Source organism: Vulpes vulpes, chromosome 5 (assembly GCF_048418805.1).
Source record: "Vulpes vulpes isolate BD-2025 chromosome 5, VulVul3, whole genome shotgun sequence".
NCBI lineage: Eukaryota > Metazoa > Chordata > Mammalia > Carnivora > Canidae > Vulpes > Vulpes vulpes.
In genome coordinates, this window is record NC_132784.1 from 58,502,166 (window position 1) to 58,528,312 (window position 26,147).

The window sequence follows — 26,147 nt, forward strand, 5'->3', positions numbered from 1 at the left end:
GCCTCAGCCTCGGTGTTGTCAGGACCCTCAGCTTCTGCGGGCACAGCCCCCTTGGCTGTCCTGGCCAAGCCAGCGGACGCGAAAGCTACCTACCCCGGCCCAGGGTAGAGATTGATCTCAGGACCCTGAGGTCGTGACCTGAGCTGAAATCCAGAGTTGGATGGCTGACTGACCTTGCCCCCCCCCCCCAGGGGATTGTGTGTGGTGGCGCTCCTGGGTTACTCCAGCCCACCCGCTTCCATCCCCCTCCCCGTCCCACCCCAAGTGACCATGCACCTGATGATCCCGAATGAGCATCGTTCTTGTAACTGGAGATTTTGGAGGCCTGTCTGCGGGTCACCCCCTCTCCGTCTGGCCCCCGTGACTCAGAGAAGGCCACAGTTGTTGGCAGTCGTTTGTGTTCCCAGACTGTGAGTGGCTGCCAGCCTGAGAACAGTCTGCTCAGCTCCGCTTGCTGAGCTTGGCCTCACCCAAAGCCTCCTTCCGCTCTGAGGAGCGCAGGGCTGTTGGCGGCCCCTCTGCGGCGGTGGCTGCCGGGTTGGCAACTTCTGTAGGGTGCGTGCATCTGGATCACTCTGATTATAGATTTGGATTTTTAAATGCAGCAAAGGGCACCTGGGGGGCCCAGTGGTTGAGGTCTGCCTTGGGCTCAGGGCTTCCTGGGATGGAGTCCCGCATCAGGCCCCCCGTAGGGAGCCTGCTTCTCCTTCTGCCTGTGTCTCTGCCTGTGTCTCTCATGAATAAATAAATAAAATCTTTTTTAAAAATAAAAAAGTAAAATAAAATGCAGCAGAAATGGTGAGGGCCCATGAGACCCAATGCAGGAGGGTTGTGGCGCCGTTTGCTGGGAGAGCTGGGGGCAGCCACACAGGGTCAGCTTCTTAGTGAATCCACGAAGGTTTGCAGCTTCGAGAATTGAGAATCGGAGGTCCTGATGCACGACAGGGACCCGTGACAGCGTGTGAGCTCGACTTAGGGACGCGCGGGGCTGAGGGAGGCTTTGAGCCCTGTCCTGGGGGCAGAGGGGCAGGTGCAGGTGGCGCGCGGTCCTGGGCTCAGGCGCGGGTCTACTCGGAGAGAAGCCTCAGGTTCGGGTTCGGGTGCACGGACCGCGCCGAGCCCAGGCCCGCGGGGATGGGAGGAAGCGTTGGCCGATTTTTTTCTCTCATTTTTCTGTTTTCTACGATGATCCTCCGTCATTTCGGAGACAAGAAAGTGTAGAAGCGTGGACACCGAGCCCGGGGCAGTGGGCTGGATGGGAAGGCCGGGCGCGCACCCACCGGGTCCTGCCCTCCGCGCGGTCCGCCTGGCAGCGGCAGCAGCAGCCCCGTGGTGGAGGCTTCCCGCCCAGGCCGAGCCCTGCAGGGCGTGCGGAGGGTGCGGGGGGTGCGGGGCGGGCGCAGCGGGTCTGGAGGCCGACGCGCGGCCCGCGGGGTCCTGAACGCGGGGCTGAACGCGGGGCGGGGCTGGTGGGAGAAGCGGCCAGGCCCACCCGGACCGGGGTGGACCGGGGTGGACCGGGAGCCGGGAGCCCCCCCCCCGCCCCCCCCCCCGCCCCCCCCGCCTTGCGCACACCTGGCGCCTTCAAGCTCCGTCTGTTGGTCTGTCTGGATTTGCTCGGGAGCGGGCTCTGGAAGGCAGCAGTTGGCGTCACCCCCTAAGGACGAAGGTAGTTTCTCTTCGCTTCTCTTGGAAATTACTCGAAGTCGGCTTTGGGCGGCGCTGGAGCGAGGGGCCTGCGGAGAGCCCACCCCCTGCGATGCAGCCCAGGCCTGCGCGGCCGCACGAGGTAGGGGTGTGGACCTGTGGAGGAGAGCGGGGAGAGCGGGGCAGCGCCCCCCCCCGGCCGCAAGCCCGGGTCTGCGGCCCGCGGGCCGGGGAGGAGGCCTGGGCACGGAGGAGAGGCTGGGACCGGCACGGGAGGGCGAGGGCGAGCAGGTCCCCCAGGGGCGGGAGGAGGAGGGGGCACCCGGGAGGCCCGAGGCTCCGGGCAGAGGCGCGGCGGTATTTATTTATGATATAGTCACACACACACACAGAGAGAGGCAGAGACACAGGCAGAGGGAGAAGCGGGCTCCATGCACCGGGAGCCCGACGTGGGATTCGATCCCGGGTCTCCAGGATCGCGCCCTGGGCCAAAGGCAGGCGCTAAACCGCTGCGCCACCCAGGGATCCCTGATCTGAATTCTTGAAAGAAGTATGTCTTTATCACGTAAAAGAGTCCCATCGAGGGATTAGAGATCAGCCCAGCGGTTGTGCTTGGTCTTGGGAGGTTTTTGTTTTTGTTTTTGTTTAAGATTTTATGTATTTATTCATGAGAGACATAGAGAGAGACAGAGGCAGAGACACAGGCAGAGGGAGGAGCAGGCTCCAGGCCGGGAGCCCAGGATCACGCTGAGCGACCCAGGGATCCCCCTGGGAGTTGTTTTTAAATTAAATCTGTATTCATTTAACTAAAAGTCAAATATTTACAATGCTTTCCCCCATCACAACATGCCATTCAAAAGAATCCACCGTGTTATCAGTTTGCACGATCACTAGCCCCGACAGGATTGCTCCACGGAGAAGCCAACTGTGAGGCCAGGCGGAGGTCACAGGGGACCCGCCCTCCTCCGCACCAACCTGGCACTTCCCCCGCCTCCAAGTGGTCACTATGTTTGTGGGGGTTTCCTGACCCCCCTGCCCTGGTCCGGGTGGGAAGCTCCCTGGAGCCTGTGGGGCTGGCCCTATAGGAAACAGGGTCGTTGGAGGCGAAGGGGTGGAGGAGGGGTCCCGGGGTGACCGGTATGAAGGAGACAGGATGGGATGAGCACTGGGTGTGATTTAAGACTGACGAATCACTGATCCCTATCTCTGAAACCAATGAGACACTGTATGTTGTTAATTGATTTTATTTTTTAAAAGATTTTATTTATTTATTCATGAGACACACAGAGAGAGGCAGAGACACAGGCAGAGGGAGAAGCAGGCTCCATGCAGGGAGCCGCATCTGGACTTGATCCCAGGACCCAGAGTCACGCTCTGAGCCAAAGGCAGAGGCTCAACCGCTGAGCAACCCAGGTGCCCCTATTAGATAATTTTAAATAAAAAAGTGGGCGGCCCCGGTAGCTCAGCGGTTTAGCGCCTCAGCTCAAGGCCTGATCCTGGAGACCCCAGATGATCGAGTCCCAAGTCGGGCTCCCTGCATGGAGCCTGCTTCTCCCTATGCCTGTGTCTCTGCCTCTCTCCGTCTGTGTGTGTGTTTCATTAATAAATAAATAAAATCTTTAAATCAATCAATCAATAAATAAGTAAAATGTGTGACAGCACCTTTCCTGCTGCTGTGCTCCCCCACGCCGAGGGGCTGGGTGGCGTGCAGGTGGGCGTCTGTGGGACCGGCAGCCTGCCCACCTGCTGGAGTCACAGATGCCATCCCCACGACCCTGCCCGGCAGGCGGGAATCTGCCCTGAAGGCATCTGCCTAGTCCCCACGTAAGTAAATAGCTCTTTGTGAAGATGAATTTTCCCAACAAAACGTGAAAATCAGTGTGTATACTCGGTACCTTCAAAGAGACAAATCAACAGCTGCATGCCTTCAGCTCAGGTTGATCCCAGGGTCCTGGGGTCGAGCCCCATGTCGGGCTCCCTGCTCAGTGGGGAACTTTCTTTTCCTCTGCCCCTCCCCTTGCTTATGCTTGTTCTCTCTCTCTCTCTCTCTCTGAAATAAATAAATAAAATATTTTTTAAAAAAAGATAGAGCGAGTAAGTGTGGGGAGAGGCAAGGGACAGAGTCTTACGGGGACTCTGCACTGAGTGTGAAGCCTGAAGCGGGTCTGATCTCATGACCCTGAGACCCTGGTCCTGACACAAACCATTACTTTTGAAATGTTCCAATTCATATTTGGAATAGATCTCTTAGAAAAAAACGGGAACATTTGGCTTTTCATAGATTTTTGGTAGTTTTTCTTGAGGACCCAGATTTTCTCTTTTGTTGGCGAGATGAGATTTTCCTGATGCAGTGGTTTCTAGACATTATGTACTTGCATTTCCCCTTAATTTTGGTTCATACACATCCAGGACTCCTCTCAGGGGCTCAGCTGGGAGTGGCTTTCAGCACTGGAATGATGCACATTTGCCTGCAGTGAGGCCTAGGCCAGTGTGTGTGGCCCTGGTCTACGCCCCGTGGATACTCAGAGCAAGGCCTGGGGTAGAGTCCACCTGCCAGGTTGCTGAGGGGTCTAGCCAGCAAAAGCAATCCTAGAGGAGGATGTGGGCCCCCAGGGGTCATGTCAACGTACTGTGTTTCCACAGGGTGGGTATTGCTCCTTATGCCCGAGGAACAGATGGGCCCTCACCCCCTCTCTGCCCCTGGGGCTTCTGTCATCAGAGGGGATAGAGTATGTTGGGGAACATGCAAGGGTCCCCATTAGCACAGAGGCCATGGCCTTCCCCCCAGCTGAGCACTGTGTGTGCTCTGTCCACCACTCTTCCCACATTTCCCTTGGCAGCAGGATGGCTCTGTGACAGTTGGCAGCCTAGCACACTCAGCCTTTTTGGACTCACTTGTAGGGTGGAGTTGTGAGGGTGGGACAAAGCAATGGAGTGTGGGTGCCCTGAGTGCCCAAAGCACAGACAGAAGGGAGTGTCTGACGAGAGCAAGCGGGTGCGATCCTCCCAGCCGCACATCCCCTGGAACCCTGCGGCATCTTCCGAGTGTGCAGAGTTAATGTCCAGGACAAATTCCTCTCTCACAACACTACGGAACAAGGCTCTAGAGTTCTTTTTTTTTTTTTTTTATAATAATAAATTTATTTTTTATTGGTGTTCAATTTGCCAACATACAGAATAACACCCAGTGCTCATCCCGTCAAGTGCCCCCCTCAGTGCCCACCACCCAGTCACCCCCACCCCCCGCCCTCCTCCCCTTCCACCACCCCTAGTTCGTTTCCCAGAGTTAGGAGTCTTCCACGTTCTGTCTCCCTTTCTGATATTTCCTACCCATTTCTTCGAGTTTTTTAAGCTGACACTGTTTGCTTAGTGGCAGGGAGAAAGCAAGCCCAGGTCTTCTGTGGTGTAGATTTGGTCTGGCACAGCCTGTGCATTCAGCGACCGCATCATGTGACATCGTTAGCAATGCATTCTTAACCATTGTCTGCTCCTCACAGTCACACCCTCAAGAAACAGCTGGCTCCTCACCCGCATGAGTGGCCGGTGGGCAAGCAAGGGCATCCCTGAATGTCCAAGAGTCGTGGTACAAACTCAAACCTGATGGGGGGTGGACAGTATCTGTTCATATTTGTTATTTTTGACATTAGCTGTGTACCAGGACAAGGCCAGAGTAAATTCTCCCTTCTAATTTTGTAATTTGGAGTTGGATAAAGGACAGGTAAAGCCAAAAGAGAAGAGTAGGATAAAATCACTGAAAGCAAAATGAGGTGAACAGACTTAAATATAAAATTATATTGTACTGTAGAGCTGCCTGGGCAGGTCAGTTGGTCAAGGTCTGACTCTTGATATCGGCTCAGGGCATGAGTTCAGGATCTGGAGACCAAGCCCCATGTTGGGCTCCATGCTCAGCATGGAGTCTGCTTGTCCCTCCTCCCTTCTGCCCCTGCTCTCACTCTCTCTAAATAAATAAATGAACAATTATATTGCATTGTGCAAACAAGCTGGTGTGTGAAATAAATAATGTTGGAGACAGATGGGGAAATTGATTTTATCCTAAGGGCTAAGTTTTAAGCTTGATGCCTGTTTGAAGTATTGTGAACATTCTGCTTTTATAGGAAAAGGGGTAAAATGTATTAAAACATGACAATTATAATAAAACACAAATTCTGAATTAGGTATTATACAGTTTTTTATACAAAATGTATACTTTGCATTTTTGTAAATGACTGATTTCAAAGGTTCCTGAAGTTCATTGTCTTCTTCATCTGACGTAAGAGCTGCAGAACAGACATGGATATGGATGCATCTGGGAGTGTGTCACATGGAAACCACACACTTAGCAGAGGTTCAGAGTCTGAGTTCTCAAGGTGAGCCTCCTGGATTTTATTTTTAAATGAAATCATAAACGTTTCCCTTAAATAATTCAGAAATCAGTTTTCTTTTTTCTTTTTTTTAAAGATTTATTTATTTACTTACTTACTTATTTATTTATTCATGATAGACATAGAGAGAGAGAAAGAGAGAGGCAGAGAGAGGAGGAGGGAGAAGCAGGCTCCATGCCGGGAGCCTGACGTGGGACTCGATCCCAGGACTCCAGGATTGTGCCCTGGGTCAAAGGCAGGCACCAAACCACTGAGCCACCCAGGGATCCCCAGAAATCAGTTTTCTTTTTTTTTTTTTTGAGACAAACTCAAAGTGTGTCATATGTAAATGGACAGAAATCACCCCCATTTCAGCTACTTGGAGCCAACTCTTTATAGAAGGAAAAGAGAGTGGTAAAAAACAGGCAGACCAGGGAGGTGGGGTGTCCAGGACCTTAAAAATTATTGAAATCACATTAGGTAACCTTGAATGACTGCATCATGATGTAAAAATACATATGGCAGGAAGAGAGAACGTCTTGGAGGGAGAAGAATAAGGAGAAAGTGTTTGGTGACAAAGTCCCAGTGTCATTTAGTAGCTGTGAACTCGTACAAAACCCAGAAAATGAGGAAAAATTAGATGTGGAGGAAGAAGATGACAAAAAATGAGATTGAGAAGACTTTATATATTTATATATTTATCTATCTATCTATCTATCTATCTATCATCTATCTATTTATTTATTTTTTAGATTGAGAAGACTTTATTTTTTTTTATTTTATTTTTTTTGTTTTTTTGTTTTGTTTTTTTTTTGAGAAGACTTTAATGTGTACTTATCAACACTGGGTGTCCAGTGGAGCTGGTCCTCAGTTCCCTCCCATCTGCGTAGTCGCAGGAGTCGTATCCTCACTTGCCGTGCCAGGGAATGTTCTGGTGCCCAAGGCCAGTGTTGAGGGTGATTGGCATGGAAAAATGGGAAGACCATGAGCACGGAGCAGATGGCCTATCTCTGTGAGCTGTTGCTGGTGTGGACTTAGCTACCCTCTGAATCTGAGGTGCACCTTCCACATCTGTGAAATGAGACAAGAACATCTCTCAGGTTGATTTTTGAGAGTGAACTATTGATTCTTTTTACCTTCTCTACATTATATGAAAAATGTGTGTTTTAAAATTTGGGAATCAGGCATCTATTGAGTATAAACCAATTAAAAAAATTTTTATTGGACTTCATTTGCCAACATATAACATAACACCCAGTGCTCATCACACCAAATGCCCCCCTGAGTGCCCATCACACAGTCACCCCAACCCCCCACCCACCTCCCTTTCCACTACCCCTTGTTCATTTCCCAGAGTTAGGTGTCTCTCATGTTTTGTCATCCTCACTGATGTTTCCACTCATTTTCTCTCCTTCCCCCTTTATTCCCCTTCACTAATTTTTATATTCCCCAAATGAATGAGACCATATAATGTTTGTCCTTCTCCGATTGACTAATTTCACTCGGCATAATACCCTCCAGTTCCATCCACGTCGAAGCAAATGGTGGGTATTTGTCATTTCTAATGGCTGAGGAATATTCCAGTGTATACATAGACCACATCTTCTTTATCCATTCATCTTTCTTTTTTTTTTTCTTTTTTTTTTTTTAAATTTTATTTATTTATGATAGTCACACAGAGAGAGAGAGAGAGAGGCAGAGACACAGGCAGAGGGAGAAGCAGGCTCCATGCACTGGGAGCCCGATGTGGGATTCGATCCCGGGTCTCCAGGATCGCGCCCTGGGCCAAAGGCAGGCACCAAACCGTTGAGCCACCCAGGGATCCCTCCATTCATCTTTCGATGGACACCGAGGCTCCTTCCAAAGGTTGGCTATTGTGGACATTGCTGCTAGAAACATTGGGGTGCAGGTGTCCCGGCGTTTCACTGCATCTGTATCTTTGGGGTAAATCTCCAGCAGTGCAATTGCTGGGTCATAGGGCAGGTCTATTTTTAACTCTTTGAGGAAACTCCACACAGTTTTCCAGAGTGGCTGCACCAGTTCACATTCCCACCAACAGTGTAAGAGGGTTCCCTTTTCTCCACATCCTCTCCAACATTTATTGTTTCCTGTCTTGTTAATTTTCCCCATTCTCACTGGCGTGAGGTGGTATCTCATTGTGGTTTTGATTTGTATTTCCCTGATGGCAAGTGATGCAGAGCATTTTCTCATGTGCGTGTTGGCCATGTCCATGTCTTCCTCTGTGAGATTTCTCTTCATGTCTTTTGCCCATTTCATGATTGGATTGTTTGTTTCTTTGGTGTTGAGTTTAATAAGTTCTTTATAGATCTTGGATACTAGCCCTTTATCTGATATGTCATTTGCAAATATCTTCTCCCATTCTGTAGGTTGTCTTTTAGTTTTGTTGACTGTTTCTTTTGCTGTGCAGAAGTTTTTATCTTGATGAAGTCCCAATAGTTCATTTTGCTTTTGTTTCCCTTGCCTTCATGGATGTATCTTGCAAAAAGTTGCTGTGACCAAGTTCAAAGTTCAAAAAAGTGTTGCCTGTGTTCTCCTCTAGGATTTTGATGGATTCTTGTCTCACATTTAGATCTTTCATCCATTTTGAATTTATCTTTTTGTATGGTGCAAGAGAGTGGTCCAGTTTCATTCTTCTGCATGTGGATGTCCAATTTTACCAGCACCATTTATTGAAGAGACTGTCTTTCTTCCAGTGGATAGTCTTTCCTCCTTTATCGAATATTAGTTGACCATAAAGTTCAGGGTCCACTTCTGGATTCTCTATTCTGTTCCATTGATCTATGTGTCTGTTTTTGTGCCAGCCCACACTGTCTTGATGACCACAGCTTTGTGGTACAACCTGAAATCTGGCATTGTGATGCCCCCAGCTATGGTTTTCTTTTTTAATATTCCCCTGGCTATTTGGGGTCTTTTCTGATTCCACACAAATCTTAAGATGATTTGTTTCAACTCTCTGAAGAAAGTCTATGGTATTTTGATAGGGATTGCATTAAATGTGTAAATTTCCCTGAGTAACATTGACATTTTCACAATGTTAATTCTTCCAATCCATGAGCATGGAATATTTTTCCATCTCTTTGTGTCTTTCTCAATTTCTTTCAGAAGTGTTCTGTAGTTTTTAGGGTATAGATCCTTTACCTCTTTGGTTAGGTTTATTCCTAGGTACCTTATGCCTTTGGGTGCAATTGTAAATGGGATTGACTCCTTAATCTCTCCTTCTGCAGTCTCATTGTTAGTATAGAGAAATGCCACTAATTTCTGGGCATTGATTTTGTATCCTGCCACACTGCTGAATAGCTGTATGAGTTCTAGCAATCTTGAGGTGGAGGCTTTTGGGTTTTCTATGTACAGTATCATGTCATCTGTGAAGAGGGAGAGTTTGACTTATTCTTTGCCAATTTGAATGCCTTTTATTTCTTTTTGTTGCCTGATTGCTGAGGCTAGGACTTCTAGTACTATGTTGAATAGCAGTGGTGACAGTGGACATCCCTGTCGTGTTCCTGATCTTAGGGGAAAGGCTCCCAGTGTTTCCCCATTGAGAATGATATTTGCTGTGGGCTTTTTGTAGATGGTCTGTAAGATGCAGAGGAAAGTTCCCTCTATTCCTACGCTCTGAAGAGTTTTGATCAGGAATGGATGCTGTATTTTGTCAAATGCTTTCTCTGCATCTATTGAGAGGATCATATGGTTCTTGTTTTTTCTCTTGTTGATATGATCTATCACATTGATTGCTTTACGAGTGTTGAACCAGCCTTGCATCCCAGGGATAAATCCCACTTGGTCATGGTGAATAATCTTCTTAATGTACTGTTGGATCCTATTGGCTAGTATCTTGTTGAGAATTTTTGCAGCTCTGCTCATCAGGAATATTGGTCTATAATTCTCCTTTTTGGTGGGGTCTTTGTCTGGTTTTGGAATTAAGGTGACATTGGCCTCATAGAACGAGTTTGGAAGTACTCCATCTCTTGGAACAACTTTAGTAAAATAGGTATTGTTTCTTTAAATCTTTGATAGAACTCCCCTGGGAAGCCATCTGACCCTGTACTTTTGTGTCTTGGGAGGTTTTTGATGACTGCTTCAATTTCCTCCCTGGTTATCCGCCTGTTCAGGTTGTCTATTTCTTCCTGTTCCAGTTTTGGTAGTTTGTGGTTTTCCAGAAATGTATCCATTTCTTCTGGATTGCCTAATTAATTGGCATATAGCTGCTCATAATAAGTTTATTTTTTTATTTTTTTAAAAGATTTTTATTTATTCATAGAGACAGAGAGAGAGAGAGAGAGAAAGAGAGAGAGAGAGAGGCAGAGAAGCAGGCATCATACAGAGAGCCTGATGTGGGACTCGATCCAGGGTCTCCAGGATCACGCCCTGGGCTGCAGGAGGCGCTAAGCCGCTGTGCCACTGGGGCTGCCCCATAATAAGTTTTTAAAATCGTTTGTATTTCCTTGGTATTGGTGGTGATCTCTCCTTTTTCATCGTAATTTTATTAATTTTAGTCTTTTCTCTTTTGTTTTTAATAAGGCTGGCTAGTGGGTTATCTATCTTATTAATTCTTTCAAAGAACCAACTCCTGGTTTTGTTTATCTGTTCCACAGTTCTTCTGGTCTCTATTTCATTGAGTTCTGCTCGAATCTTTATTAATTCTCTTCTTCTGCTGGGTGTAGGTTTTATTTGCTGTTTTTAATCCAGTTCCTTTAGGTGTAAGGTTAGTTTTTGTATTTGAGTTTTTTTCAGTTTTTTGAGGAATGCTTGTATTGTGGTGTATTTCCCTCTCAGGACTGCTTTTGCTGTATCCCAAAGAGTTTGAACAGTTGTATCTTCATTCTCACTAGTTTCCATGAATCATTTTAATTCTTCTCTAATTTCCTGGTTGACCCTTTCATGTTTTAGCAGGATGGTCTTTAACCTCCACGTGTTTGAATTTCTTCCAATTTCTTCTTGTGATTGAGTTCAAGTTTCAAAGCATTATGGTATGAAAATATGCAGGGCACAATCCCAATCTTTTGGTATCAGTTAAGACCTGATTTGTGACCCAGTATGTGGTCTATTCTGGAGAAAGTTCCATGTGCACTTGAGAAGAATGTGTATTCAGTTGAGTTTGGATGTAAAGTTCTGTAGATATCTGTGAAATCCATCTGGTCCAGTGTATCATTTAAAGCTCTTGTTTGGAGATGTTGTGCTTAGAAGATCTGTCATTTGCAGAAAGCGCTGTGTTGAAGTCTTCCAGTATAAGTGTATTATTATCTAAATATGTGCAATTTTCGTTATTTATTGATTGATATGCTTGGCAGCTTCCACATTAGGGGCATAAATATTCATGATTGTTAGGTACTCTTGTTGGATATACCCTTTAAGTATGATATAGTGTCCCTCTTCATCTCTTACTACAGTCTTTGGGATAAAGTTTAATTTATCTGATATGAGGATGGCTACCCCAGCTTTCTTTTGAGGACCATTTGCATGGTATATGGTTTGCTACCCTTTTATTTTCAGGCTGTAGGTGTCCTTAGGTCTAAAATGAGTCTCTTGCAAACAGCAAATAGATGGGTCTTGCTTTTTTATCCAGTCTGAAACCCTGCGCCTTTTGATGGGATCATTAAGCCCATTCACGTTCAGAGTTACTATTGAAACATATGAATTTAGTGTCATCATAATACCTATCCAGTCCCTGTTTTTGTGGATTGTTTCTTTGGACTTCCTCTTTCTTTTACAGAGTCCCCCTTATTATTTCTTGCAGAGCTGGTTTGGTGGTCACATATTCTTTCAGTTTCTGCCTATCTTGGAAGCTCTTTATCTCTCCTTCTATTCTGAATGAGAGCCTTGCTGGATAAAGTATTCTTGGCTGCAGGTTCTACTCATTTAGGACCCTGAATATATCCTGCCAGCCCTTTCTGGCCTGCCAGGTCTCTGTGGAGAGGTCTGCTGTTAACCTAATTCTTCTCTCCATAAAGGTTAGGGATTTCTTGTCTCTTGCTGCTTTAAGGATCTTCTCTTTATATTTGGAATTTGCAAGTTTCACTATTAAATGCCAGAGTGTTGAATGGTTTTTATTGATTTTAGGGGGGGATCCTTCTGTTTCCTGGATCTGAATGCCCGTTTCCCTTCGCAAGTTAGGGAGGTCCTCAGCTATGATTTGTTCAAATATACTTTCTGGTCCTCTGTCCCTTTTGGCGCCCTTGGGAACCCCAATTAAACGTAGATTTTTCCTTCTGAGGCTGTCATTTATTTTCCTTAACCTTTCCTCATGATCTTTTAATTGTTTTTCTCTTTTTTCCTCAGCTTCCTTCCTTGCCATCAACTTGTCTTCTATGTCACTCACTTGTTCTTCTACCTCATTAACCCTCATCATTAGGACCTCCAGTTTCGATTGCATCTCATTTAATTGATTTTTAATTTTGGCCTGATTAGATCTAAATTCTGCAGTCATGAAGTCTCTTGAATCCTTTATGCTTTTTTCCAGAGCCACCAGTAGCTTTATAATTGTGCTTCTGAATTGGCCATCGGACATTGAATTGTAATCCAAATTTTGTAACTCTGTAGGAGAGAGGACTGTTTCTGATTCTTTCTTTTGTAGTGAGCTCTTCCTTCTAGTCATTTTGCTCAGTGCAGAGTGGCTGAAAACAAGTTGTACTGGAAAAAGGAAGGAAAAAGAGAAAAAAAGGGGAAAACAAACAAAAAACAATAAACAAGAAGGGGTATCCTCTGAAGCTATACACTGTAATTCCCTCGACTTCCCCTGGAACTTTCCAGCACTGCTTGGTCAAGAACTTGCTCTTCTACTGTCCTTCCAGCTGGTCTTTTGGGGGAGGGGCCTTTTGCTGTGCTGATTCTCAGGTGTGTGCACCTGGGGGAGCTGCTTTTACCCCCTGCCAGGTGCACGGCTCAGTGGGAGCTGTTTATCCTGTGAAGCCCCTGCTCCCTGGCAGCCCTGCTCAGTCCCAGGCACAGGATGACACCAGGGAGAACAACAACAACAGTGGCGGTGGCCAGCTCTCCAGCTCTAGAGTCAGGCCCCGCAGTAACTCCTGCAGCTCCCAGTCCCCAGGGGCCTGGATGCTCTGGTAGCGGGGGGCGCCGACGTGCACAGCTCAGGGGCACCCAGCGGCAGGAGCGTCCTCACTGTCCTGTGTCCTCCTGGCCTCCGCCTGTCCCAAGAGGAGTGCCGGATCCTGGGCTGTATCCCCCGGTGCCTTGGGCTCCGGGGCCTGTGCGCTGGAATCACGCTCCCGGGTTGCTCAGCCCCCTCTGCCCGGAGCTGCTGCCAGAGCCGCCACCTGGGCTGCTCCCGGGGCCCCACCAGGCATGCGCTCCAGCCCTTTAGGGGCCTTGGCAATGGTGTGTGGCGCACTCTCTCCCGGGGTTCACTTCCTCTGTTAGTGACCCTGGGAGCCTGGGGGCTCCACTGCCCCTCCTGGGATCCTGCCTGAGTTCCCTGCGAGCGCCTTTCCATCAGGGAAGATTGGTAAAGTTCCTGCTTCTCTGGGACTATGCTTTTGTCCTGGAGTCTCTTGCCTGGCCTTAGCCTGGCTCCTGGCAGGGCCCCTCCGCCACTGGATTGTCTTTTATTTATTTATTTTCTGTTTTCCTACCTTGTTAGAAGCACAAACTCTTCTCTCTGTAGCATTCCAGCTGTTCTCTCTTTGAATCTCAGGCCGAATTTGTAGGTTTTCAGGATGATTTTAAAGTTGTCTAGGTAAGTTGGTGGGGAGAGGTGACTTGGGGACCCTACTCTTCTGCCATTTTTCCCTGCCCCCTCATTTCATTTTCATACAAAATCTTGAGATAATATTATCCTTAATTCATAAATGTGGTGGTCTACAGAGGAGTTCCATAGTGGCCTGAGGATATTCATCTCATACATGAAAGCCTATATTAAGACAAGTTTTGCCTGACCCTAAAGTCTGTGTTCCCTCTTTTATGTACTATGTCATTCTAGCAAGTTCCTTAGAGCTCTGCCAGTCACTGTGTCACCAAGGATAATTTATCTGTTATGTAAGGCCATATATGTCAATGCCATTGTTTTAAGATATGTGTGAAGCTGGTGCTTTCCTATATATTTAGACAATATTTATAAAACAGCATTTTCTCTTTACATAGTTATGGTCATAATCAATTATTAGACTTCAGACCAAAAGGCAAATGAATATAGTTGAGAATATATGAGTTAACATACTTGTCAGTATAGTTTTTGTTTTACAATTGAGTCCTCTTTGATTGTGGGAAAATCCCTGACATCAAAAGCTTACTCTAAACCTGTGGGCCCATCACTTTGAGAAGAGGTTCTACCTCGGTTCTTTGGAAGGTCAGGGTCTCTCAAGGGGTGTGCCAAGCTGTCATCTATCTGCTCCCTCCCTAATATGCAGGGTTGGCATGTGGCCATCAGGCCTGCTAGCTGTTACTGCACAGCAGAAGGTCTGTGACAGAAGATGCACAGTGCCGCCCGGGTTCCTGGGTGTTTGTGAGCAGACAGTCAAGAAGACTGGAACAGCTTTAGATGGAAGCCTTAGGGGAACATCCCTTACCTCAGATGAGCAGATCCCAAGCCATGAACCCACCATTATCACTCCATTCTTTTTGTGTTAGAGACTTTCCTGGGTTAGAATACAAACACCTCAAGGAGGTATTGATTAACACCTGGATAACTCTCACTCCCCCACTGCTACCTGAGCTCAGATTAGGTAGGACCAAAAATCTGGAGTGAGATGAGTGATGGTGGTGGGTGAAAGGGGCTTGAGGGCCTTTGAGAGAGGACTGGACGGGCATGTGCTCCAGTAGCCTCATTTGTTTCACATTATTCTAGATCTTCCCCACACATGCTGCTGAAAACCTATGTGCTTCTGAGAAATTGTTTATTTTATCCCTTTAACAAAGGCTGTAGATCCTGACTGGCAGAATAGCCATACAAACGATGGTGGCCAGAGCCTACGACAATAGGACCTGGTCAGTGACTATAGCTGCTCTGTTGTCCACTCCTGTTTCTGACTCAAAGAAAGCCTGATTTCTTCCCCAAGCCCATGACATTGGTTGCCTCACTTCCAGGAGCCACTTTACAGCATACCCAGGCCCACAGCCTCCATCAGGACACCCCTGAAGTGTCCTTTGTTCCTGTTGAGTCTCTGACAAACCAAGGGATGGTGGCTGACCCGTTGGCCATAGCAAGCTTTGAATACATAACTTCTGCTTGTTTCCATTCACATGGCATCTGTTTACTTCCACAGTTATGCAGGCTCTGCCAAGGCCCAGTCTGCCCTGTCCACACTGCAGCCCCACCAATGACCAGGTGTGGTCCCCACAGAGGCCCTTGTAGGTAAGCTGGCAGAGGGTCTGGACTCTGAATCTTTGATTGGAATTTCTAAGCTATTCTCATGTTTCTTCCCAGATCTTGTTATTGGTTCCTTTTTGTGTGCCATCGTTAGTGGGATCAGACCATTCCTTTCCTTTCCTTTTGCTTTCTTTGCATTCTTGTTTTTTCTTATTTTTAAAAGATTTTATTTTTCAGTCAGCTCAGCACCCAATGTGGGGCTCGAACTCACAACCCTGACATCAAGAGTCACGTGGTCTACCAACTGAGCCAACCAGATGCCCCTGTATTCTGGATTTGTGCTGTGCTGTCTAAAGTGTTTTGATTGTAATGATAAAGATTGCAGAGCAGACCTCCAGCATCAGCCCATGAGCCTGTGGTTTGAGCCAGCCTCACAGACAACTGGTTTGTAGCTCCCATGGACTGGTGTCTTCTTGGATAGACAGTTGCTGTGTCACCAATGAAACCAGATGAGGTTGTCTTTCTGTCCCAATCTTGTGTCCTGAGAGCCTGGCTTTGATTCAGAGAGAGCATTTTCTCTGGTTTTCCACTTGCTGGGACTACTATCAGGTGGGAGCCTGAGACACAAGGTGCATTCCTACCAGGCTTCATCAGCTCTCATATTCTGGGTCTAGAGCCTCTCCTCCAGGAAGACTCCTGCTTCTGATACATACTGTTGTTTATAACCTGAAGACTTGTGCCTGTCTTTCTCAATGGCATAACTCTACCGAGGATGATTTGGTCCAGTCTGAGGAACATATGGCTTGAAAAAAGTTGTTCATTTGAGATTTACAAAAGAAAGGAAATGAGATTTCTCAGGCCCAAATGGGCAGCATTGCTTGATTAGTAGGTAGAGCCCTCCAAACTATATTCTGAATAGAAAATTATTTCACTTGAAGGTTATTTAACCAAAGCTAATGAACAACTCAACACACTTTAGCAACAAACAGCTAGAGCAATCCCCTCAGGAGCACCTCCTATGCCCATAGGCCTATGCCTTCTCATCCCTTGTCCCCTCAGGAGCACCTCCTATGCCCATAGGCTATGCCTTCTCATCCCTTGTCCCTGGTTGCTCTCCATCTGTACCTCTATTGGTTCCACCCTCTTCTTCTCATCATCCAGAAAGAACCCCTGACTTTCCCAACAATTCTCTTAAAACCTCAAATTACCAGTCTTCCAACAAAGTTCAAGAGCAGTTTTCTCATATGTGTCTTCCAACAGACAAAACCTCTGTCTTGAAGGTCATGAAGAGGCTGTTAGAATGATGTTGTGGGAAGGCATCCTTCACCTGCTGGTGATGGAGAGGGCAGCACATGAGTCCCTTGCAGTATTTCCCCATGTCTGTGTACAGCAGGGCAGGATTTAGCAGCAGAATTGAAGTCCCTAAATGCATAGGCTTTCCCCATTGCCAGGTCATAGGTAAGTGATGTGTCCTTGAGGGAGTAAACCATGTGGCTGTAAGGGCTAGTGGGGTACGTTTAGCCAAAGGAACTCAAGGTTTCTGGAAATTTTGCTAGTTTTAATTTAAGGATGTCTTTGGCTCTTTCAGCCTTTCCAGAATATTGTGGATTGCAAAGGTGGTATAGTTTTTAAGCAAGTAGTAACTCTTCACAGAATTCTTTCATAATGGTTCCTATACTGTGTACCTAGATCACTTGATATAAAAGTTGGGATGCACCTGGTTGAAAACAAAATCAGAGTTTTTAGCAACTGTAAAGGGCTATAGCTTTTTGGCAAGGAAATACTTCAACCCATCCTGAAAATATGCATACAATAACTAAAACATATTCAAATCCCATGGAGAGTGGAAGCCAGATAAAATCCATTGAGGTTATTTAAAAGGCCCTTGAAGCTTTGGTTCCAGGCCATGTTCCATTGTGTTGGTTAATTTTATGTGTGAAGATGATGGGGTACCCAGATTAAGCATTATTTCTGTGTGTCTGTGAGTGTTTTTCCAGATAAGATTAGCATTTGAATTGGTGTACTCTGTAAAGCAGATTGCCCTCCCCATATGGGTGAGCATCATCCAAGCTACTGAGGGAATGAATAGAACAAAAGGAAGGAGGAATTAGCTCCTTTTATTCCTGCCTGCTTGCGTTACCAACAGGCTGTGGACTGGCATTGCACCACTGGCTTTCTGGGTCTTCAGCTCACACAACAGATCATGGGACTTCTTAGCCTCCTTAATTGCGAGGGTCAGTTCCTCATCATAAGTCTTCCTAACCTATGACTTTGCTCATGTCCCTCTATCCAAGATAAAGAATCAGTTATTTAAATCTATTGATAAAAACATCTATTGATCAGACTCTAGATAATTCTGAATTTTAATTCAACAACTTTCATAGAGCAATGGGCAAAATACCTGCCACCGGAAAGAGAGCAACAGAGATCTAAGGTAAGGCTTTGGTCTACATCTTTTTTTAAAAAATATTTTATTTATTCATAGAGACAGACACAGAGAGAGAGACAGAGACACAGGCAGAGGGAGAAGCAGGCTCCATGCAGGGAGCCCAACGCAGGACTCGATCCCGGGTCTCCAGGATCACACCTCAGGCTGCAGGCAGCACTAAACCCCTGTGCCACAGGGGCTGCCCTGGTCTCCATCTTTGTCACAGGCAAGTCCCTTGTTCCTGGATCTCCATGTGCCCTGGCTGGATACTACCTTTTTGGGGGCCAGGACAGTTGGTGCTGCTTGCCTCAGACTAATACCTCATTCACTAGGAGAAGTACTATGAAGTTGGTCTGTATAGATAAGGTAGACACCACAAGGCTGTTAACCCTAACTTAGACATGAGCTCCAAAATGAGGCTACCTTGATCATTCAGACACTTTTCCTGGATGGCTTTCTGATTCACTGTGATGCCAACAACCACAGCAATGCTCCCAAAGGTGGAAACTCTACAAAGAGAAGGAGAGCTACTCTTTCCCCTAGAGAAACTGTGACCACCACTGCCCTGGAGCACTGTAGACTGGCATACATGGTGATGGGTGGTGGAGCTTGCTCTAGAGTCCTTTCTGGCTGGTCAGGGCAGGGTCTGTGCCACTGCTGATGCTTCTTGCTGTGTGTGGATCAATGAAACAGGCAAAGCGGATCAGACCACACATGGCTGTAAGGAAAAGCCATCTGTCTCTTGAACATGAATCCTCATGGTCTATGGGTTTTTTCTCTTGTTTGGGTTGGGCAAATGAAGTTTATAATTCCAAAGCACCCTATAAGACTATGACCTGGGGGCACCTGGGGGTTCAGTCAGTTAGGCATCTGACTCTTGATTTCAGCTCAGGTCACGATCTCAGAGTCATGGGATTGAGCCCTGTGTCAGACTCTGTCCTGGGTGTGAAGCCTACTTAAGATTCTCTCTGTCACTCTCTTCTGCCCCACCCCCAAGACTATGAATTGTTCTTGTCATTGTCCCAGTGGTCATGACATGACATTGCTCTGTCACATCCTGTCTGGTCTTGAATTCTTGTGGGCAGCTACTTTCTCAGGTCAGCCGGTTGCCATGATGACACAGCAACAGAAAGAACAGATGTCATGATATGACTGACTGGAGCCAACGAGAGTCCCTGAGTTGTGAAGGTCATCAGCTGCCCATGAAGTGGTCAGCCTCTCACAGGTGTCAGAAAGACCAGCGATGAGGGGGCATTGGGAGGCTAAGTGGACGTTTACAACAGTCTCTGTAGCCATCTGCCCAGAATGAGCAGGACTTGGTCAAGACTGCCGGCTTCTCCTATTTTCTCCTCTTCCAAATTAGGGCCAGCAGAAAAAAGTGACTCCCCACACTGTGTACCCCCAAGCATGAGCTGTCACAACTCCGCTTAGCCACTTCCAACTGCCCTGAGCCAACCGTCTCCAGTCAGAGTGTCCTCTTCTGCTTACTCTTGAGTTTCCACCAAACACAAGTGGTGGTGGCTGACTCACTTGTTGGTGCAGGATCTGAATAAATGGCAGCTGTTGTGTTCTCCCTTGGGTGATCTTCATTTGTTTCCACATGACAAACTGGATTTATGTAGATTATAAAACTGTGTAGGACAAACAGGTGATAAAAACTGAAACTGGAGTAACCTTTCCAAAACATACACTTGTTTAGATCATCCCCTTGCTTTAAAACCCTTTGCCCATTGCCCTTGGAATAAATCTACTCTTTGTAACTGGACATAATAATCCCTTATTGGTTTTCCAGCCTTCTCTCCCTTGCACTGGTAACCAAATTGGCCTTCTTTTATTTTCTGTAAACATCTTGCTCTCTTTTCCTTTCAGGCTTTGGGACAGTCCATTTCTTCTACCTGGAACACTTTTCTATCTCTCTCTTCACCTGGGTACATTTTCAGTATAGACATCACTTCCCCTGCCAGCTCGTTCCAATGTTTGCCTGGGTAAGATGCTCCTCCTGTTGTTCCTGGACTACACCATTATTCCACAAGTTGCTATCCCATCGATTACCATACCATTGTAAGCTAAATTACACTGGTCATACACCACACCAAGCTTGACTCTGTCAACCCTCCCTGTAGTGTTACAATAGTTCATGTAGATAATCTGAATTAACATATGTGAAAATTTTCTTCTGAAGAAATTATTTCTAGAATTAATTATGATAAAATTACTTGCTATTGGCAGGGTATCTAATGTTTTGCCAATTACATAATAACACCAGTACCACCCTTTCATGAAGATGGCGCGAAAGTCGAAGAAGGAAGCTCCTGCCTCTCCCAGAGCCGAAGCCAAAGCAAAGGCTTTGAAAACCAAGAAAGAGGTGCTGAAAGGCATCCAAAGTCACACTAAGAAGATCTGCACATCACCTACATTGAAACGATCTAAGACCCTGTGTCTCCGAAGCCAGCCCGAATACCCTGGAAAGAGCATCCTTAGGAGAATCAAGCTTGACCACTATGCCATCAAGATCCTCCAGACTACTGTGTCAGCCATGAAGAAGATAGAAGACACCACACTTGTGCTCATTGTGGATGTCAAGGCCAATAAGCACCAGATCAAACAGACTGTGAAGAAACTCTACGATATTGATTGGCCAAGGTCAACAGCTTGATCAGGCCTGATAGAGAGAAGGCCTGTATTTGACTGACTATGATGCTTTGGATGCCAAAAAAATTAGGATCATTTAAACTGAGTCCAGTTGGCTAAATATAAATATAATTTTTTAAATAAAAACCCCCACCAACACCAACTATAGAATTCACAAATTTATCTTATTGTTATCTTATTGTCCTAATAAACCTAGGAAGGTGGTTGCCTACAAAATGATTTGTATTTTAAATTTATTATTGTAGTGCAGCCCAGGTAGCTCAGCGGTTTAGTGCCAACTTCAGCCCAGGGCATGATCCTGGAGACCCGGGATCGAGTCCCATGTCGGGCTCCCTGCATGGAGCCTGCTTCTCCCTCTGCCTGTCTCTGCCTCTCTCTCTCTCTCTCTGTGTGTGTCTCTCATGAATAAATAAATAAAATCTTAAAAAATAGATTTATTATTGTATTAAAATATAGAATCACAGGGTAGATATGACTCCAAGAAGCAACCTTCCTGTAGTGCCTTTTTTTGTACTAGAACCTTTGTGTTTGGTTCTTTACTCTCTCATCAGTGTTCATAGCTTTATTATCACCTACATTATGGTAACTTTAAATTTATATTTCTACCCTGAGTTTTCAGATTCAGACACCCAGAAGTCTTTTTTTTTTTAAAACCTCCCATGAAGGGAGCCCAACGTGGGACTTGATCCTGGGACTCCAGGATCACACCCTGGGCCAAAGGCAGGCGCTAAACCGCTGAGCCACCCAGGTGTCCTGACACCTAGAAGTCTTAACAGTTATATCCAACATGGTTAAGATCAAATCTGTGATCCATAATTCTCTCTCCAGGGTTTCCACTGTCTGTCTCCCTGTTTTTTGAGGTTATTTATTCTATTTGATGACACACAGTGTTATGTTAGTTTCAGGGATACAATAATGATTCAACATCTCTATAGTACTGTGCTCACCACAAGCGTAGCTGCCACCCATCACCTTACGACACTATTACAATACCTGACTATATTCCCTGTGCTGTACCTTTTATTCCTGTGATTTATTCATTCCATTACTGAACTCCTTTGCCAACTTTGCTCATTCCCTCTTCCCCTCTGGCAGCCATCAGTTTGTTCTCTGTATTTACAGGTGTGTTTGTTCATTTGTTTTGATTTTTAGATTCATGTATAAGTTAAATCATATAGTATTTGTCTTTTCTGTCTTATTTTCCTCAGCACATCCTTTAAGTCCATCCTTTCCGCAGATGGCAAGATCTTATTCTTTTTTATGGCTAATATTGCATTGTATATATACACCACATTCTTCTTTATCCATTCATCAGTCAAAGGACACTCGGGCTTCTTCCATATCTTGGCTGTTGTAAATAATGTTGCAATAAACATTGAAGTGCATGTATCTTTTTAAATTTGTGTTTTTGTTTTCTTAGGTTAAATACCCAGTAGTAGAATTACTGGATCACATTTCTATTTTTTATTTTTTTTGAGGATCCCCCCCCATACTGTTTTCCAGAGTGGCTGCTCCAGTTTGCATTCCCACCAACAGTGCATGAGGTCCCCCGTTTCTCCATGTCCTCACCAAATACTAGTTACACCTTGTATTTTTGATTCAAGCCATTCTGACAGGTGTGATGCAATCTCATTGTGTTTTGATTTGCATTTCCCTGATGATGAGTGAAGCTGAGCATCTTTTCATGTGTCTGTTGGCCATTAGGGTGTCTTTTTTTGAGAAATGTCTGTCTAGGTCCTCTGCCCATCTTCAAATTACTTAGTGTTGAGTTGTTCAATGCCATCCTTCCTGACACTTCACTCACAGCAGTGTCCGAACTATCATCATGCCTTGTTCACGTCACCTCCTAATTATCTCTCATAGCTGTCCACTCCTCTCCATCTTCAGAGCTCCTACTATAACCTCAGCTCCAGATTACCATCATCTTCCAACATGTTCCTTGTTGGGTCACTCTAACAAGCTCCTAACTCTTGCTTTACATCTACCCTTCTCTCATCTCTACTGTTTCCTTCCTGATATAGCCAGCTATATTTTCCAGATGCAAATCTAATTCTATCAACCCATCCAGTGAAAACACTCAATTGGCTTTTCATTGGTCTTAGGAAGACCCAAATGGCTTCATGATCTGGTCCCTCACCTACTCTCATAGCATTTTTCTTCCTGTGATGTGTGCTTCAGTTATTCTGGTTTCATTCCTCAGTCTGCCTAGGACATGCTCCTTCCAGGCACAGGGTCTCTGCAGGGGCTGTTCCTGCTGCCTGCAGTCACCTCCCCTTACCACATCTAGCTGTTTTGATCCACTAATGTTTTCTTGTCCCTCTGACTTCAGGTTGTTGCTTCCTTAAGACTGCTACTCTAGATCAAGTTTCTGCATCATAGATGCTTGGAGAACATATCTTCTTCAGGAGTGTTTACCTCAGTTTATAATTAAATTCTCATTGTGTAGCGATTTCACTGATGATGTTCTCATCCGGTGGATTAAGCTTTTGTTTTCTGCTCATCCTTGTCTCCTTGGCAATGACACACAAAAAGTATATATAGAACACAGGACAAAAAGTATACACACACAAAAAGTAGACACACAAAAAGTAGACACACAAAAAGTATATATAGAACACAGGCAAGAAAGACACACAAAAAGTATATATAGAACACAGGCAAGAAAGGAGTGATTAGATGTAACTTATTCATAAAGAATAACTGTGGAAATTTCAGTGGTTTTAGATTAACCTTAGCAATTTATTTTATTGTAGATGAGCATGTGTACAGCTTGTCTGTTTATAGCTCAGTCAGGGGTGCCAAATATAGCTGTATGCTGTGCAGACCCCACAGGGAGACAAGCTAAGGTGGGGGCAGTTGGAGCTGAAATCAAGCCCACTCTGTTCACTCAGATCTGTCTCAGGATATGATGCTTCCCCCCTTTCTTTACACATAAAAGCACTTGTATCTCCCAGCTAGGGCCCTCAGGGCAGAAAAAGCCCACAGGGCTTCTCCCCTGTAACTGGGTACAAAGGTAGCTGTGGACAGACATGTCAGAGTCTGGGACTAGTTTAAGATTTTTCTCTGTTCTGTGGTCACTCGGATTGCACTCTCTATGCTGGACAATTATACTACAAATGCCGACGCTGATTATATGAGGTGAACTAGGAAAGATTCAGCCTACCCTCCTTTAAGCCCAACTGAACAAGTAAAATCAAAGCATCTATACTTATATTGACACCAAGTCGGTTAAGGAAAAGCAGAACACACTTGTGTGCTGTAACATGATTTGCTTACATCTTGGCCATGTGTTTTCCTGAGTCTTTGAAAAGAATCTTGACGAGTCTCACTGGGCCATATTGCTCATTCCTTCTATGGTGGGGAGGGACAGTCCTTTCAACACCAAAGCTGTTGATTATAGTTCAAAACATCACTCATATATCAATGCCGAAGTATTTAGGGATGTAGTGGGCTGATGCACTCTTTGAGTGCATCAAAAAAAAGAGCATGGATCAAGAGATGCAAACATAGATAGATAGCTGGGCGATAAAGCAAACAGCAAAATGTTAATTGTAAAAGTTCAGTGATGGTGTTCACTGTATACTTATTTCAACTTTTAAGTATGTTCAAAATATTTCATAATGAGATAGGTAAAACTTTTAACCAAATTTTATTAAAATTGTCTTATATAAAATTTTTTAAAAGATTTTATTTATTTGACAGAGACAGAGCTCGAGCACAGGCAGGGGGAGGGGCAGAGGAAGAGGGAGAAGCAGGCTCCCTCCAGGGATCTTGGTCTGACCCAAGACCCTGGGATCATGGCCTGACCCAAAGGCAGACGGAACCCTCAACTGACTGAGTCACCTGGGTGCCCCTAAAATTGTCTTATGTTTATTTTATTTTTTTAAAGATTTTATTTATTTTTTTCATGATAGACACAGAGAGAGAAAGAGGCACAGACACAGGCAGAGGAAGAAGCAGGCTCCATGCAGGGAGCCTGACGTGGGATTCGATCCCGTATCTCCAGGATCACACCCTGGGCTGAAGGCGGTGCTAAACCGCTGAGCCACCCGGGCTGTCCTGTCTTATGTTTATTAAAATATTTATTTATATTATATTTCTTAAAGTAACCTAGGCATCAGAGATATAGTGGTGAAGAAGACATGGTTCCTATTGGTACAGCTCTTCTGACAGAGAAACACATTAGCAGATGGTGATGAAACAACCCAGTGAGTGCAGTGACAGACGCACAGAATGTTCTGGAATACCAAGGAGATGTGCCCACCACAGTTTGTAATGTTTCTGTGTGGAGTGGTAGCGGTCAGGGAGATTTTCCTGAAAGAGAGGGCAGCAGTATGCAGCCTTGAATGGGAATGGGATGAAAATTAGTTCTGGCAGTGGAGAGGATAGGAATCCTATGGGCACTGCATGGTGTTTCAGGAACAGGAGATGGGCTGGGACTGATCAAGCTTGGAGAGCTTGTGTGCTGTGCTGACCACTGGGCTTGTTCCTGGGAGGATGTGGAATGGCAGGGTCCAATTTGTCTTAGCTACATCACAAGGATGGCTGACTAGAGAATGTACCTGTGGAGCCAACGCTGGAGACAAGTTAGGTGCTTGTGTTGGTGTTCCTCAGGAGATGAGCTGAATTCCAAGGCTGCAAGTGAGATGACAGACTTGAGGATTGCTTAGAATGTAAAATTGGAAAACTGGAGATGGTAAAATGAAAGACAATCAATCACACTGCTTACTGTAATTACAAGGAAGGATGATAAGCTGTTTGTTTGGAACATTTTAAATCTGAGTGAGGGAGACTCAAGTGGGGCTGCCCAATTGGCAGCCAGAAAAATAAAAGTAAAGCTTAGGAAAGAGGTAGATATATTCATTTGGAATTGAAATAATGAAATTTGAATCTGCAATTGAGATTAAGAAGGGAGAGTATGCAGAGTAATAAAGTGAGAGGGATGGGATTTCTGATACCTAGTACAGCACCTGGCATATAGGATGTGGGTGATGAATATGTGTTGAAAAATGAATGAAAGTGAGCACAACCCTGGAGATCCACATTGAAGAATGCCACATTGAAGGCTGAGGAAGGGAAGTTGATGAAGACATAAGGAACAGAGATCTTGGAGAAGATGGAGGGGCATATCTGGAAGTGGTTAGGGAGAGAAGAGCTTCAGGAGAGGGAGATGGGTGACAAACGAAGGGTGAGGACTCACATCTGTTCTTGGGTCTAACGATAATGAGGTCGTCGGTTACCTAAGAGTTTCTGCAGAGTGCTGAGGGTTCAGAGCACAAGGATGTAGAGTTCAAGGTGCCCAGGCCACATTGGGAAAAATGTGACCAAATGCTCTCCTTATAACACCTTGATCTGGATCAAAGGGGACTGGAAGGCTTTAACTTTACTTTTCATCACACCCATGATTTCAAGGAAGATACATGAGGATATCATACCCATTTAGCACTGACTCATTAGCACATTAAATCATAACTCATAAATAAATATAAAGATTAAACTCTCCTTCAATTATGACTTGTATTCCTGTAGGGAAAAGGAGCAAACCGTGGTCATGTCATGCAGTTCAGAATTTAACACATTTTTAAATTACTTCCGTTATTTCGTGCCTGTTACGTTTTTGGTCACTGGGGAGGTCCACGGCAGGGCAGACTGGGGGAGGGGCATGGCCAGCACATCCTCTCAAACTAGGTCCATGGTGAGGGTGGTCGTTGAGGAAACAGGTGCACATGGTGCCACCAGGAGGTCAAGGAACCTCCCGTCTGAGGGTCTTAGGGTTGTG

The 26,147-nt window shown here is 45.6% G+C and overlaps 1 long non-coding RNA gene across 2 annotated transcripts; it reads left to right on the top strand.

Moving 5' to 3' along the window:
- The first annotated feature begins 1,549 nt into the window (after nucleotides 1–1,549).
- LOC112919352 (uncharacterized) lies at nucleotides 1,550–22,799 on the top strand. Of its 2 annotated transcripts, XR_012001609.1 has the most exons (5): nucleotides 1,550–1,789; nucleotides 5,886–6,014; nucleotides 15,245–15,333; nucleotides 19,586–19,701; nucleotides 19,946–22,799. It is a non-coding gene; the product is annotated as an uncharacterized lncRNA (long non-coding RNA). The 2 variants fall into 2 exon arrangements; XR_003234883.2 differs by lacking the exon at nucleotides 15,245–15,333.
- The last annotated feature ends 3,348 nt before the right edge of the window (nucleotides 22,800–26,147 follow it).